Source organism: Bactrocera oleae, chromosome 5 (genome assembly GCF_042242935.1).
Source record: "Bactrocera oleae isolate idBacOlea1 chromosome 5, idBacOlea1, whole genome shotgun sequence".
Classification (NCBI taxonomy): domain Eukaryota; kingdom Metazoa; phylum Arthropoda; class Insecta; order Diptera; family Tephritidae; genus Bactrocera; species Bactrocera oleae.
This window is the reverse complement of record NC_091539.1, coordinates 34,276,458-34,287,450: the sequence shown is the minus strand read 5'-3', so window position 1 is coordinate 34,287,450 and position 10,993 is coordinate 34,276,458. Positions and strand designations below refer to the sequence as shown.

The window sequence follows — 10,993 nt, the reverse complement described above, 5'->3', positions numbered from 1 at the left end:
AATACGAAATAAAATATATAGTAAATAAAGATGACATTGTTGCAATTAGCATTTAACGAACACTAAAATAACAACAAAAAATTGCAATTAAATTAGAATAAAAAATTAGTAATTAATGAAAAAACACAGGAATTAATGTTAAGGCCCACAACAAAGCAGACACATTTGGTCAGATAAAACTAATAAAAAATAATTACAAAATTGCAAAACAACTATGTGAGCCAATAAAACCAATAAAATCAACAATAAAATAACTAGAATGAATACGTTTGTATACGTTGGACACCTACAACTCGCGCACTACAATAAAGCAGCCAGAAAAACACAGCAAAACTAGCGAATAATTCAAATATTTTAATGAAATTTAAAAATTAAGCGCATAAAACAACAAAATCATACTGAATTTACAAAAAAAAAAACAATAATTGTTTTACAAAGTTATTAATAATTCATAATAAAATTAATTCATAAAAAATTAATTTATAAAAACATTAATAATTCACAATAATTAATTCTCAAAAAAATTAATAATTCATAAAAAGATTAATAATTCACAAAAAAAAAACTAATTTTAATTAAAAAATTAATTAATGAAAAAAAGCACAATAATTCATAAAATAATAAATCACAAAAATATTTCACATAAAATTGCATAAAAATAAAATACGTGAACCTCCCTCGAAAATTCATCAGCAAAAAAATGCACACAAAAATTAACGCTTACGAAAAAATTAAAAATATTCACCTCGAATAAAAACTACATCGAATCAAATCCCTTCATTGACAAATACTTTGTAAACTCAAATATAAATATATATACACGTATGTCTCACTAAATCCTTCAATAACTATTCCTGCATACAACTACATATACATATACCTACATGCATACAAAAACATTGATTTGTGTTCAAATTCCTGTGCAACTAAAATCATAAAAAATCGTCTGAAAAATCTCTGCGAAATTCATCTCAACATTTGTGCTCAGTGAATTTCATACCAATACAAGCGATTTCTATTTCCAAATAATAAAAACAAAAAACGAAAATTAAAAACAACCTACTTCTAGATTGAATACTAAATACTACTACTCACTCGCATCTACAAGCATAAACACACACATATACACGCATAACTGTATATGTGTTTTATGTGTGTCTAACTAGAAATCGCCAAGCAAGAGCGGAACTGAAGCCATAATTCGGAAAGGAGCTTACAAAGTAAGTTTTGCTATTGTAGACGTTGTTGGTTTGTTTAGTTCAGCTGTTGTTGAGAAAAAAATGCTTGGATTTAAATCCACACAAATTATCTTCGGTAACAAAATTTAAGGAAATTCTGGAAATGAATTTTGTCTTGGTTGAAAAGTTTTTTGTTCAAGTGTTTGTTGTCATTTAGAGGTACAAAACTTTAGTTTCGACTAAAACACGAAACAACGTCAACTTCGCTTTCACCGAGGCTTTAATATCCTACACAAATAAAAAAGTAAATCACATCATTTTGATCGGTCAATTAAAAAAGATTTCAATAAAAATACTTTATTTTGATAAATCAGTTTATTTAGCAGCTATATGCTATAGGGGCTTATGGCTTGAGGACGTGGGCAAAATTTCAGAACGATATCGCAAAATCTGAGGGACTAGTTAGCGTATATACAGACATTGGAGAAGTTTCGTTGTGATTTACGTGAGTACCTGCTATCGACGGCCTAACCTCACGGTGCTTAAAAGCACAGCGTATCAATATATTGCATTGATCAGCACCCCAAACAATACGAGCTATTTGCAAGCACTTATTTGGATACCGATTAGCAGTGTGTAATGGGTACACTGACTACCTAGTTAGTGTTCGAGGCCGACCTAAAATCTCTTCCGTTCTTCGGGTAAAGAACCCAGTTACTTATGCAACTTCTTTTTTGAGCTGTATTTTTTAGTTCTCGCAGCATTTAGGTTTAAACCACAGCTACCAGGAATCCCACAAAGGGCCAAGCCCAATGAGCAGATTGGACCGAAGTCCAAGGGGATTCTGCTCCCTGTGGTACCAGAATTAAGTCTCCGGTAAGACCGTGTACTCGGAGTTGAGCATCCATCAACTTAATGACTAGTGATATTTGTCGCTTGAACTTCAAATGTCTTTTTATTAGAAGGAATCTGATTTAAAGTCTATAGTATCAGTTCAAGGTGAGTATTATAGCACTATTTCTGACATAACTATGCTGATATTTCGAGGCAAAGTTTAATAACAGTCATAGTGCATATGGATTTTACGACAGACATACCTTACCGCTAGAAAATTCTAACCTCTGCAAGCTGAATGATCAGACATCGGACATTTGGAAATGGCTTAATCGACTCAGCTCGTCACGGTTAGTCGATTAATTGAAAACTCAACATGACTGCACTTTGTCCATTATTTTGTAATCTGTATGTATCCAGAGACAAGATGCCACCTTGTAATCCAATTTTAAATAGGCTTGCCTTCACTGAATTTTGTTTCTTTTCGGTTTATTTTTGGAGCGCCATTCTTTAGCTTGGTGGACAGTTTCGACGTCATATTCTAAAACCCACTTCTCGTGCGATGAATATCTTGATGACTACACGACCTTCACTGGATGCCTTGTGTCATTCAGATACTTCTTTTCTTGATAAAGTAAGCTCCCCAAAATACTTCTGTAACATTTTCAATTATTCTTTAGCCATGATTCCATTACAACACACAAAATTTTAAGCAAAATCGTTGTTGAATTTTATTCCATGTTCCAAATCGCCAGACAAACTTTTCGCCTCGTAAACAAACAGCGGACAAACACACACAAATTGATATATGGAGATCAAACTTCACGCAGTTTGTATGTTATGGACCAGTCCGAGTAATGTTTGAGCAAGTGGTGTAAAACAAATTCGAGTGAGTCACGCTGAAAATCAAATTAATATTTTCGGGAGCTCCGCTATAATAAAGCAGTAAACCTTGCGGCCCAAATAATGTATCGACTAAAGTTTTGGTCAACTTCAACAGTAGAATAAGTTATTCCAGAAAATATAATTTATAATAAAAAAAACTAACTATTCTAGCTTTAGATAATCTAGTCACAATTCATCCCGCAAGTTTTGTCGCTATTCTATGAACAAGTAGACCTGCTTCCTCTTTTTTTTATCTTACAAGTACTTTAGCAGCTTATGGCACACAACATAGTTCCGCATTCACAAAATGTACAGTAATACCTATCGAATTCTCTTATCTACCGAATTATTAACATTGGGGAAAAAATCGAGTTATTTTTATACAGCTATTGAGATAGAAGAGTTGATTGAATTAACGATTGATAGAAATAAGTCAGGGGAGTCAAATCTGAAGACTTCTATAAAACGCGCATAAATTTTGGAATTTTTCAACGAATCACAAAAGTGTACTCTCTTTATCTTTATTTATCCTAGAAATTTAATTTCAAATAACGGCACGCATTTTCAGTTAACTATATAATTTACTTTTAACAAGTGTTAGCTTAAAATTTAACACTTTTTCGAGAACAAGCGAACTTTTTATCGAGTTCACTTATGAACATAGCGTTAAGTTATTTATTGAGTCTACTTCTTCTTCTTCTTTATATTTTATTTTTTTGGTTTCTTTTTCATTTTTTAAATATTTTTTTAGAACGAGAGAGCAATTAGCGCAATCAATTTCACCATTACTTGCTTATGCAACTCATTGTCAGCTCTCGAGCTTGGAACTTGTCCAATTTCCGAAAGTTCATCAAGTCGCTATTGTGTGAGATAAGCAAGCAAAACAGTTTCAATAAATTAAATGAGAAAAAATACTGGCACGTACCGAATACCGACGGAATAACGAATACCGAAAAACTAAAAACGTAACAAACCAAAACAGATCAATCAATTTCTGTGCATATACACACACACACTCACACATGCACGCACACCGCACACTAGTAAAGTTAATCTGCTATTTTATGTTGTTGTTATTATTGTGTTGTTTGTTGTTGTCGAAATGTTTGTGCATCAGAACGCAGTCTGAATTTTAATTTGCGGAAAATTGGAAAATGATAAGTGAGGAAATGAAGAGAAATCTGTATTTTTATATGGAAACAAAGAAGAGGCAAATAAAATTTATAAAATATAATAGAAGAAAAACAGATTAAATGAAATACTTTAAAAACAATGGAAAAATACAGCGCCAAATCAATAAAAAGTTAAGTGTGGTCACTGTCGCCATGTTATGGTAAATAATGTGTTCAGTCGTAAATTTTGTCCTAAAATTATTAAAAAAGAAAACAAGAAAAAACGTTAACTTCGTTGAAGCAATACTGCGTTTGACAGTTGTATTTATTATAGCACAAAGGGGAGTATACAAAATTTTTATCTTGACTTTGACCGCTTATGTAAACTTTGATTTCTGAATAAATCATCAAAATATATTTATTTATTGAGCATATAAAAAAGAAGTAAGATTCATGTTTAGGTTAAGTGTTTTGAAATATTTAAATATTTTGTTATATTTTCTTTAACATGTTTCCATGACTTTCAGTCAATAAACCATGTTCTCCTGTAGTCGTTGCAGTGTTCCGGAGACGGTAGAATCATATTTTTTTCGATAAACACAGTTTCTCATAACCGGTCTATAAAACTTTATAAATTCATCAGAACACAGAATTATTTCCATTAATTTATGCCTTTGTCCCTACGGGCATTTGGCAAGCACGGTCTTGAAATTAAATTGTAATTAAATTTTTAATATATTTTTAATGATTTTTTGGTGCAGCTGTACTATTTTAAGCTGACGCTGCAACAGAAATAAGTTTTATTAAAGCGTCTTTGACTTGCTTGAGACTTGTTTAAAGTATTCAGGCCAATTTCTTCTTTTAGTTTCTTTGGGTTTTGACTTTAAAGTTTGGGTTGAGGACAAAAAGTAATCAAGCTCATACATTTAGTAATTATTTTTTTATATTGAGCTATGCTATATGGACTCTTGATTCTTGAATAATACAAAAAAATATTTATTTCACACAAAGTTAAGTCTATTGGAGCGAACCGACATTCAGAGGGCTGTTAAATTTAGGAGAACATTTCTTCATCTTTGCTTTATATTCACTGCAATAACATGCTTAACCGATTTTTATTCGAAACAGTTGTATATACGCTCGGTAAAAGAGGTTTTGTTGCTTTAATTAAGGATAACTGTCACTCGAATAGCCAGAATTTTGTTTAGGCAATAATATATGTCCCCCATCTAAGGCAACAGTTTTGCTAAAACTTGAAAACACCATTGCTGCAAAGATTCTTCCAAATTAATAGTCACCTATTATTAATAACTAACTTAAGCAAGATTTTGAGTTTTCACAGTTGGACTCAATATGGTGCGTTTATTGATTGATACTTCATTGCCAGTCCAAAAAATTTAACTTGTGAAACGCCAACTCTTTGAAATTTTCAAAGTGTGCAAATAAAGAATGTCTTTGAATTTTTTTTTGGATTTTCATTCACATCTTTCTGATCATAATTCCCGATAAGCAGTGCACTTTTAAGTGAAGGCGGTGCAAACAACTTTTTAATTTTATTGATTTTAAAACCGATTTCTTATTACATACGAGTTATATATCGCTTCAATATTGTCTATAAAGTTCGCTTTTTAGCAAAGAGTCAGTTTGGTAGAGTAATGAGCTGCGTGCTCAGAATGAAGTTGTCAAAAATACCGAAGTTAGGGAACTAGTTGTGGTTTATATAGTAGATGATTTTATGTGATTTAAAAAAGCCATGTATGTACATATATTTTTGGGCCAAAGTTGGCATAGGCAGTTTTCTTTATACAAGTTTCGAAGAAACTGTGGAAATACGCGAAATCGGAAGCGCGCCAATCTCTTATGACAAAAATGGCAATCTAGAAGCTTTGCCAGACAAAACTTTGGCCTGACATCTGTCTCACTCAGTCGTTTCCGGTTCTCATTTGTTAATATTACTTTTTGAATTGCTGCTTGTGGCTGTGAAACCCATAAAAAGGTTAACAGTGGCTAAAAACGGCCATGACCACATACGTATACACATGTATACATTTTGGTAGGATAACATCAAGATACATCGAAATACATACTTATATGGGTAGAGTGCACCATTTGGGTATTTTATGCAAACACTAAATGACCAACTTCACAACGCCGACTGCATTTTAAATTAATTGAACTGATAGTCATTGAAATTTATGCGGCAAATGCGTGCTCGGTCAAATAAAATTAAACAACAACAACACCGCGGCAAATAATGAAATATGTCAGGCGATAAACTAAATGCAGTGGCAACGGTAAAATAGATAATAGAAATAAAAATAAAATAAATATAATCATTTAGCAAAATTCTAAGCATAGCGCAGCGCTTGGCTGGCGATTGACGTGCCGGTCAAAGTGCTAAGCGTAAAACCCATAGCATTGCAACAAAGCAAACACAGACAGAGGGTGTGAGAGGTGATTTGTCACAAATGTGCACGAATATCAATGCATGCAAAATGAGTAATGTGTGTGTGATTTACCATGGTTTCGTGCGAGGGCGGTCTGTGGAGTCCAAAAATGCTAGAAAACAAGATAACATTAAATTAGGTTGCACCGAAGCTAGAATACTCTTCACAAACTAAAAAGTTTTTCACACAAGAATTTGATTTTGGTCAATCAATTTGTATGGCAGTAATATGCTACAGTTGTCCAATATCGGCGGCTCAGACAAATTAGTAGCTTTTTGGGGAGAAAATTTCAGAGCGATGTTTCAAAAACTGAGATACTAGCTCGCGTATATACAGACAGACGGCCATGGCTAAATCAATTCAGATTTCCGACGATTTGTTCGGGGAGTTACAAATTTTTGGCTTACTTAAAATGTCCTGTTCAGGGTATAAAAATACTTTTTTTTAACAAAATAAAATTAGTTTGGGTTTCAAAGCCCCTCTTCAATTTTAGAAATTTTGTTTTGTTTTTATTTTCTACCATTATTAAATACTCGCCAAACAAATACTTTTCAGTGATATTTTTTATACTCTCGCAACCTGTTGCTACAGAGTATAATAGTTTTGTTCACCTAACGGTTGTTTGTATCACCTAAAATTAATCGAGTTAGATATAGGGTTATATATATATAAATGATCAGGATGAAGAGACGAGTTGAAATCCGGGTGACTGTCTGTCCGTCCGTCCGTCTGTCCGTCCGTCTGTCCGTCTGTCCGTCCGTCCGTGCAAGCTCTAACTTGAGTAAAAATTGAGATATCTTTATGAAACTTGGTAGACATGTTTCATGGTACCGTGAGACGGTTGGTATTGCAGATGGGCGTAATCGGACCACTGCCACGCCCACAAAACGCCATTAATCAAAAACAAATAACTTGCCATAACTAAGCTCCGCAATAAGATACAAGACTGTTATTTGGTACACAGGATCATATTAGGAATGGGCATCTGCAGTTAAAATTTTTTTTTAAAAAGTGGGCGTGGTCTTGCCTCTAATAGGTTTAATGTGCATATCTCCTAAACCGCTAATGCTCTAATAACAAAATTCACTGGAAGCAAATGTTTTTAGCACTTCTATTGACGGTGTGAAAATAGTTGAAATCGGGTGGCAACTCCGCCCACTCCCCATATAACGGTACTGTTAAAAACTACTAAAAGCGCGATAAATCAAGCACTAAACACGCCAGAGACATTAAATTTTATCTCTGAGATGGTATAAGATGACTTTATAGGAACCGCGTTCAAAATTAGACAGTGGGCGTGGCACAGCCCACTTTTAGGTGAAAACCCATATCTTGAGATCTGCTTAACCGATTTCAACCAAATTCGGTGCATAACGTTCTTTTCGTGTTTCTATGTCATAGTGCGAAAATGGGCGAAATCGGATTACAACCACGCCTATTTTCCATATGACACCATTTTAAATACCACTTGATTCTTTCACTTTCCACTATGCAAATCAAGCAACAATGATTATATCGGCGTAAAACTTTGCGTGAATAATACGTTTAAAGTATGCCACCTTGTGACCAAAAATTTTCTAAATCGAACCAAAACTGTTCAAGCCCCTAAGTACTAAATATGTGGACCCCAGTGCCTATAGTTGACCTTCTACCGAAAATATCAGTCAATCCACAAAGAAATCTCAAACGAGTATACCATTTGACTTTGCGAGAGTATAAAATGTTCGGTTACATCCGAACTTAGCCCTTCCTTACTTGTTTTAATTTGACACAATTCCTCTAACACCAAATCAAGCCTTCGTGATTCAAAATAGAAATTATTCGCAGGGATTCGTATTGTAGCATCTAGCACAAATTTTTGAGCGCCTACATAACTTTTTAATCGGAAAGCTAAGAAACACGTCAGTATGAGGTTACTGGTCCTATTTAGGAATTTTTGTTGTATAAGAAAATTGTTGGCTCGCAATCCCTTTGATAGATTATCAGTATTTTTGCGGACTCGGTATTACTTTTATTTGTTAAACAGAGCATTAAAACTTCGTGGAGCTAGTTGACACTCTTTTGTAGTAAAATTCCACGAGAAAATCGATTTAGCTGATTCCTACTCAACCTTTTATGTTTGAAATTATAAGTTACCCATACTGATTGTATTGTAATTCTAGATTATGTTTTGCGTATTTTTTAACCTATCTAGGCAATCCTTTTAAATAATACCTCACAGCTCTGAAATTGTTTAGTATGAAGTTAGACCTAGTTAGGATTCAATTGGCTCGAGTTCTCTTTAATGGATTTTCTATATTTTTTTGGACTCGGTAATCTTTTTTTTGCTATATAGATCTGAAACTCATCAGTATGAACTTGCTAGACCTAGTTGAGTCTTTTATTGTTGTAAGATACCAATAAGGAATTCGAGCTCTCATTGCTTCATTTTGTGTTTTTGTGGTCTCTGTATGTATTTTTTTGCTCTACTAAATCGTTTAACACTACTGCATTTGAAATCACTGTGTGTAAAAGAATTTTGGTCTCTAACTTTTCGAACTGCCCTCGTACTTCAAAATGAGTGGGAAAATATTACAAATGGCATGCTATGGTACCAAACCTACGATATACCACTCGTCACTTACGTCCCTGCCTTTGTGACTTGGCGAAACATTTTATTTGATTAAAGTGCATTACGTGGTTGAGTATTGGTGTCGGTATGTCAATGTGATAGTTACAGAGCTTTTAAAGTGATACAAAAGCACTCAGCTGACAACTGTTCCACGCAACTGAGTTCGTATATGTGTAAATTGCATGAGTTGCAGGACACATTAGACCCACACATGACAGTTTGGTGAACCGTCAAAAGGGACAAAGAGTTAGTGAGCAGGTCTGACAATTGCTTGCAGCCCCTTTAGAATTTTATGCTGCGTCACCTGTGAGTATTTACTGTGTATACACGTTGTAAACTGACGACTAGTTTCGCAGACAAAGAAAATAATAATCAGGAAATTACAGCAAATGAAAATCAGTAGAAAACAAGTAAGGAATGGCTAAGTTCGGTTGTAACCGAACATTTACTCTCGCAAAGTTAAATGGTATACTCGTTTGAGATTTCTTTGTGGATTGACTGATATTTTCGGTGGAAGGTCACATATTTAGTACTTAGGGGCTTGAACAGTTTCGGTTCGACTTAGACAATTTTTGGTCACAAGGTGGCATACTTTAAACATATTATTCACGCAAAGTTTTACCCCGATATAATCATTGTTGCTTGATATGCTTAGTGGAAAGTGAAAGAATCAGATGGAATTGAAAATGATGTTCTATGGGAAATAGACGTGATTGTAGTCCATTTTCGCACTATAACATAGAAATATGAAAAGAACGTTATGCACTGAATTTGGTTGAAATCGGTTAAGCAGATCCCAAGATATGGGTATTCACCTAAAAGTGGGCTGTGCCATGCCCACTGTCTAATTTTGAACGCGGTTCCTATAAAGTCATCTCGTACCATCCCAGTGATAAAATTTAATGTCTCTGGCGTGTTTAGTGCTTGATTTATCGCGCTTTTAGTAGTTTTGAACAGTACCGTTATATGGGGAGTGGGCGGAGTTGCCACCCGATTTCAACTATTTTCACACCGTCAATAGAAGTGCTAAAAACATTTGCTTTTAGTGAATTTTGTTGTTATAGTATTAGCGGTTTAGGAGATATGCACATTAAACCTATTAGAGGCGGGACAACGCCCACTTAAAAAAAAAAATTTAACTGCAGATGCCCTCCCTAATGTGATCCTGTGTACCAAATAACAGTCTTGTATCTTATTGCGGAGCTTAGTTATGGCAAGTTATTTTTTTTTGATTAATGGCGTTTTGTGGGCTTGGCAGTGGTCCGATTACGCCCATCTGCAATACCAACCGTCTCACGGTACCAAGAAACATGTTTACCAAGTTTCATAAAGATATCTCAATTTTTACTCAAGTTACAGCTTGCACGGACGGACAGACGGACGGACGGACAGACAGTCCCTCGGATTTCAGCTCGTCTCTTCATCCTGATCATTTATATATATATAACCCTATATCTAACTCGATTAGTTTTAGGTGATACAAACAACCGTTAGGTGAACAAAACTATTATACTCTGTAGAAACAAGTTGCGAGAGTATAAACATAATTGAAACTCACATGCTTACAAGCAATATACATATATACCTTAATAGTCTACAATAACCAAGCACCCATTTAACCAAGTAATCAAACGATGAGCTAACCAGTTGGCTGACCGTACGACCAGAGCAGTCTGTTGCTGAGACCTGCAAACCTACTCTTAGCAGGCAACTGCCAACATGTTGCAAGCATTCCACATTCTTTTATGTGCAACATTATATGAGAGATGAGATTACGTTTTTACCACGACTGACACGGAGGACATTGGCTTGAGATGGCCGTCATAGTCGTTGTCGCCGTCGTCTTTGCCGCCGCCAATGCTTGCTACTCATCATAAAATTAATGATTATGTGGCTGCCATTGTGTTGTTTGCCGCCTTTTGTTAT

At 34.6% G+C, this 10,993-nt stretch overlaps 1 protein-coding gene across 11 annotated transcripts in view; it reads left to right on the top strand.

Moving 5' to 3' along the window:
• Positions 1-592: 592 nt before the first annotated feature.
• mmd (disintegrin and metalloproteinase domain-containing protein mind-meld) overlaps positions 593-10,993 on the top strand; it is a 509,673-nt gene continuing 499,272 nt past the window's right edge. For 6 of the 11 annotated variants that reach the window (XM_036371745.2, XM_070110649.1, XM_036371747.2 and 3 more), the window contains exon 1: positions 593-1,220. The gene's annotated coding sequence lies outside the window, so the exon portion shown is untranslated. The remainder of the gene's footprint in view (positions 1,221-10,993) is intronic. The other 5 variants (XM_070110652.1, XM_036371754.2, XM_070110653.1 and 2 more) reach the window with 1 other exon arrangement.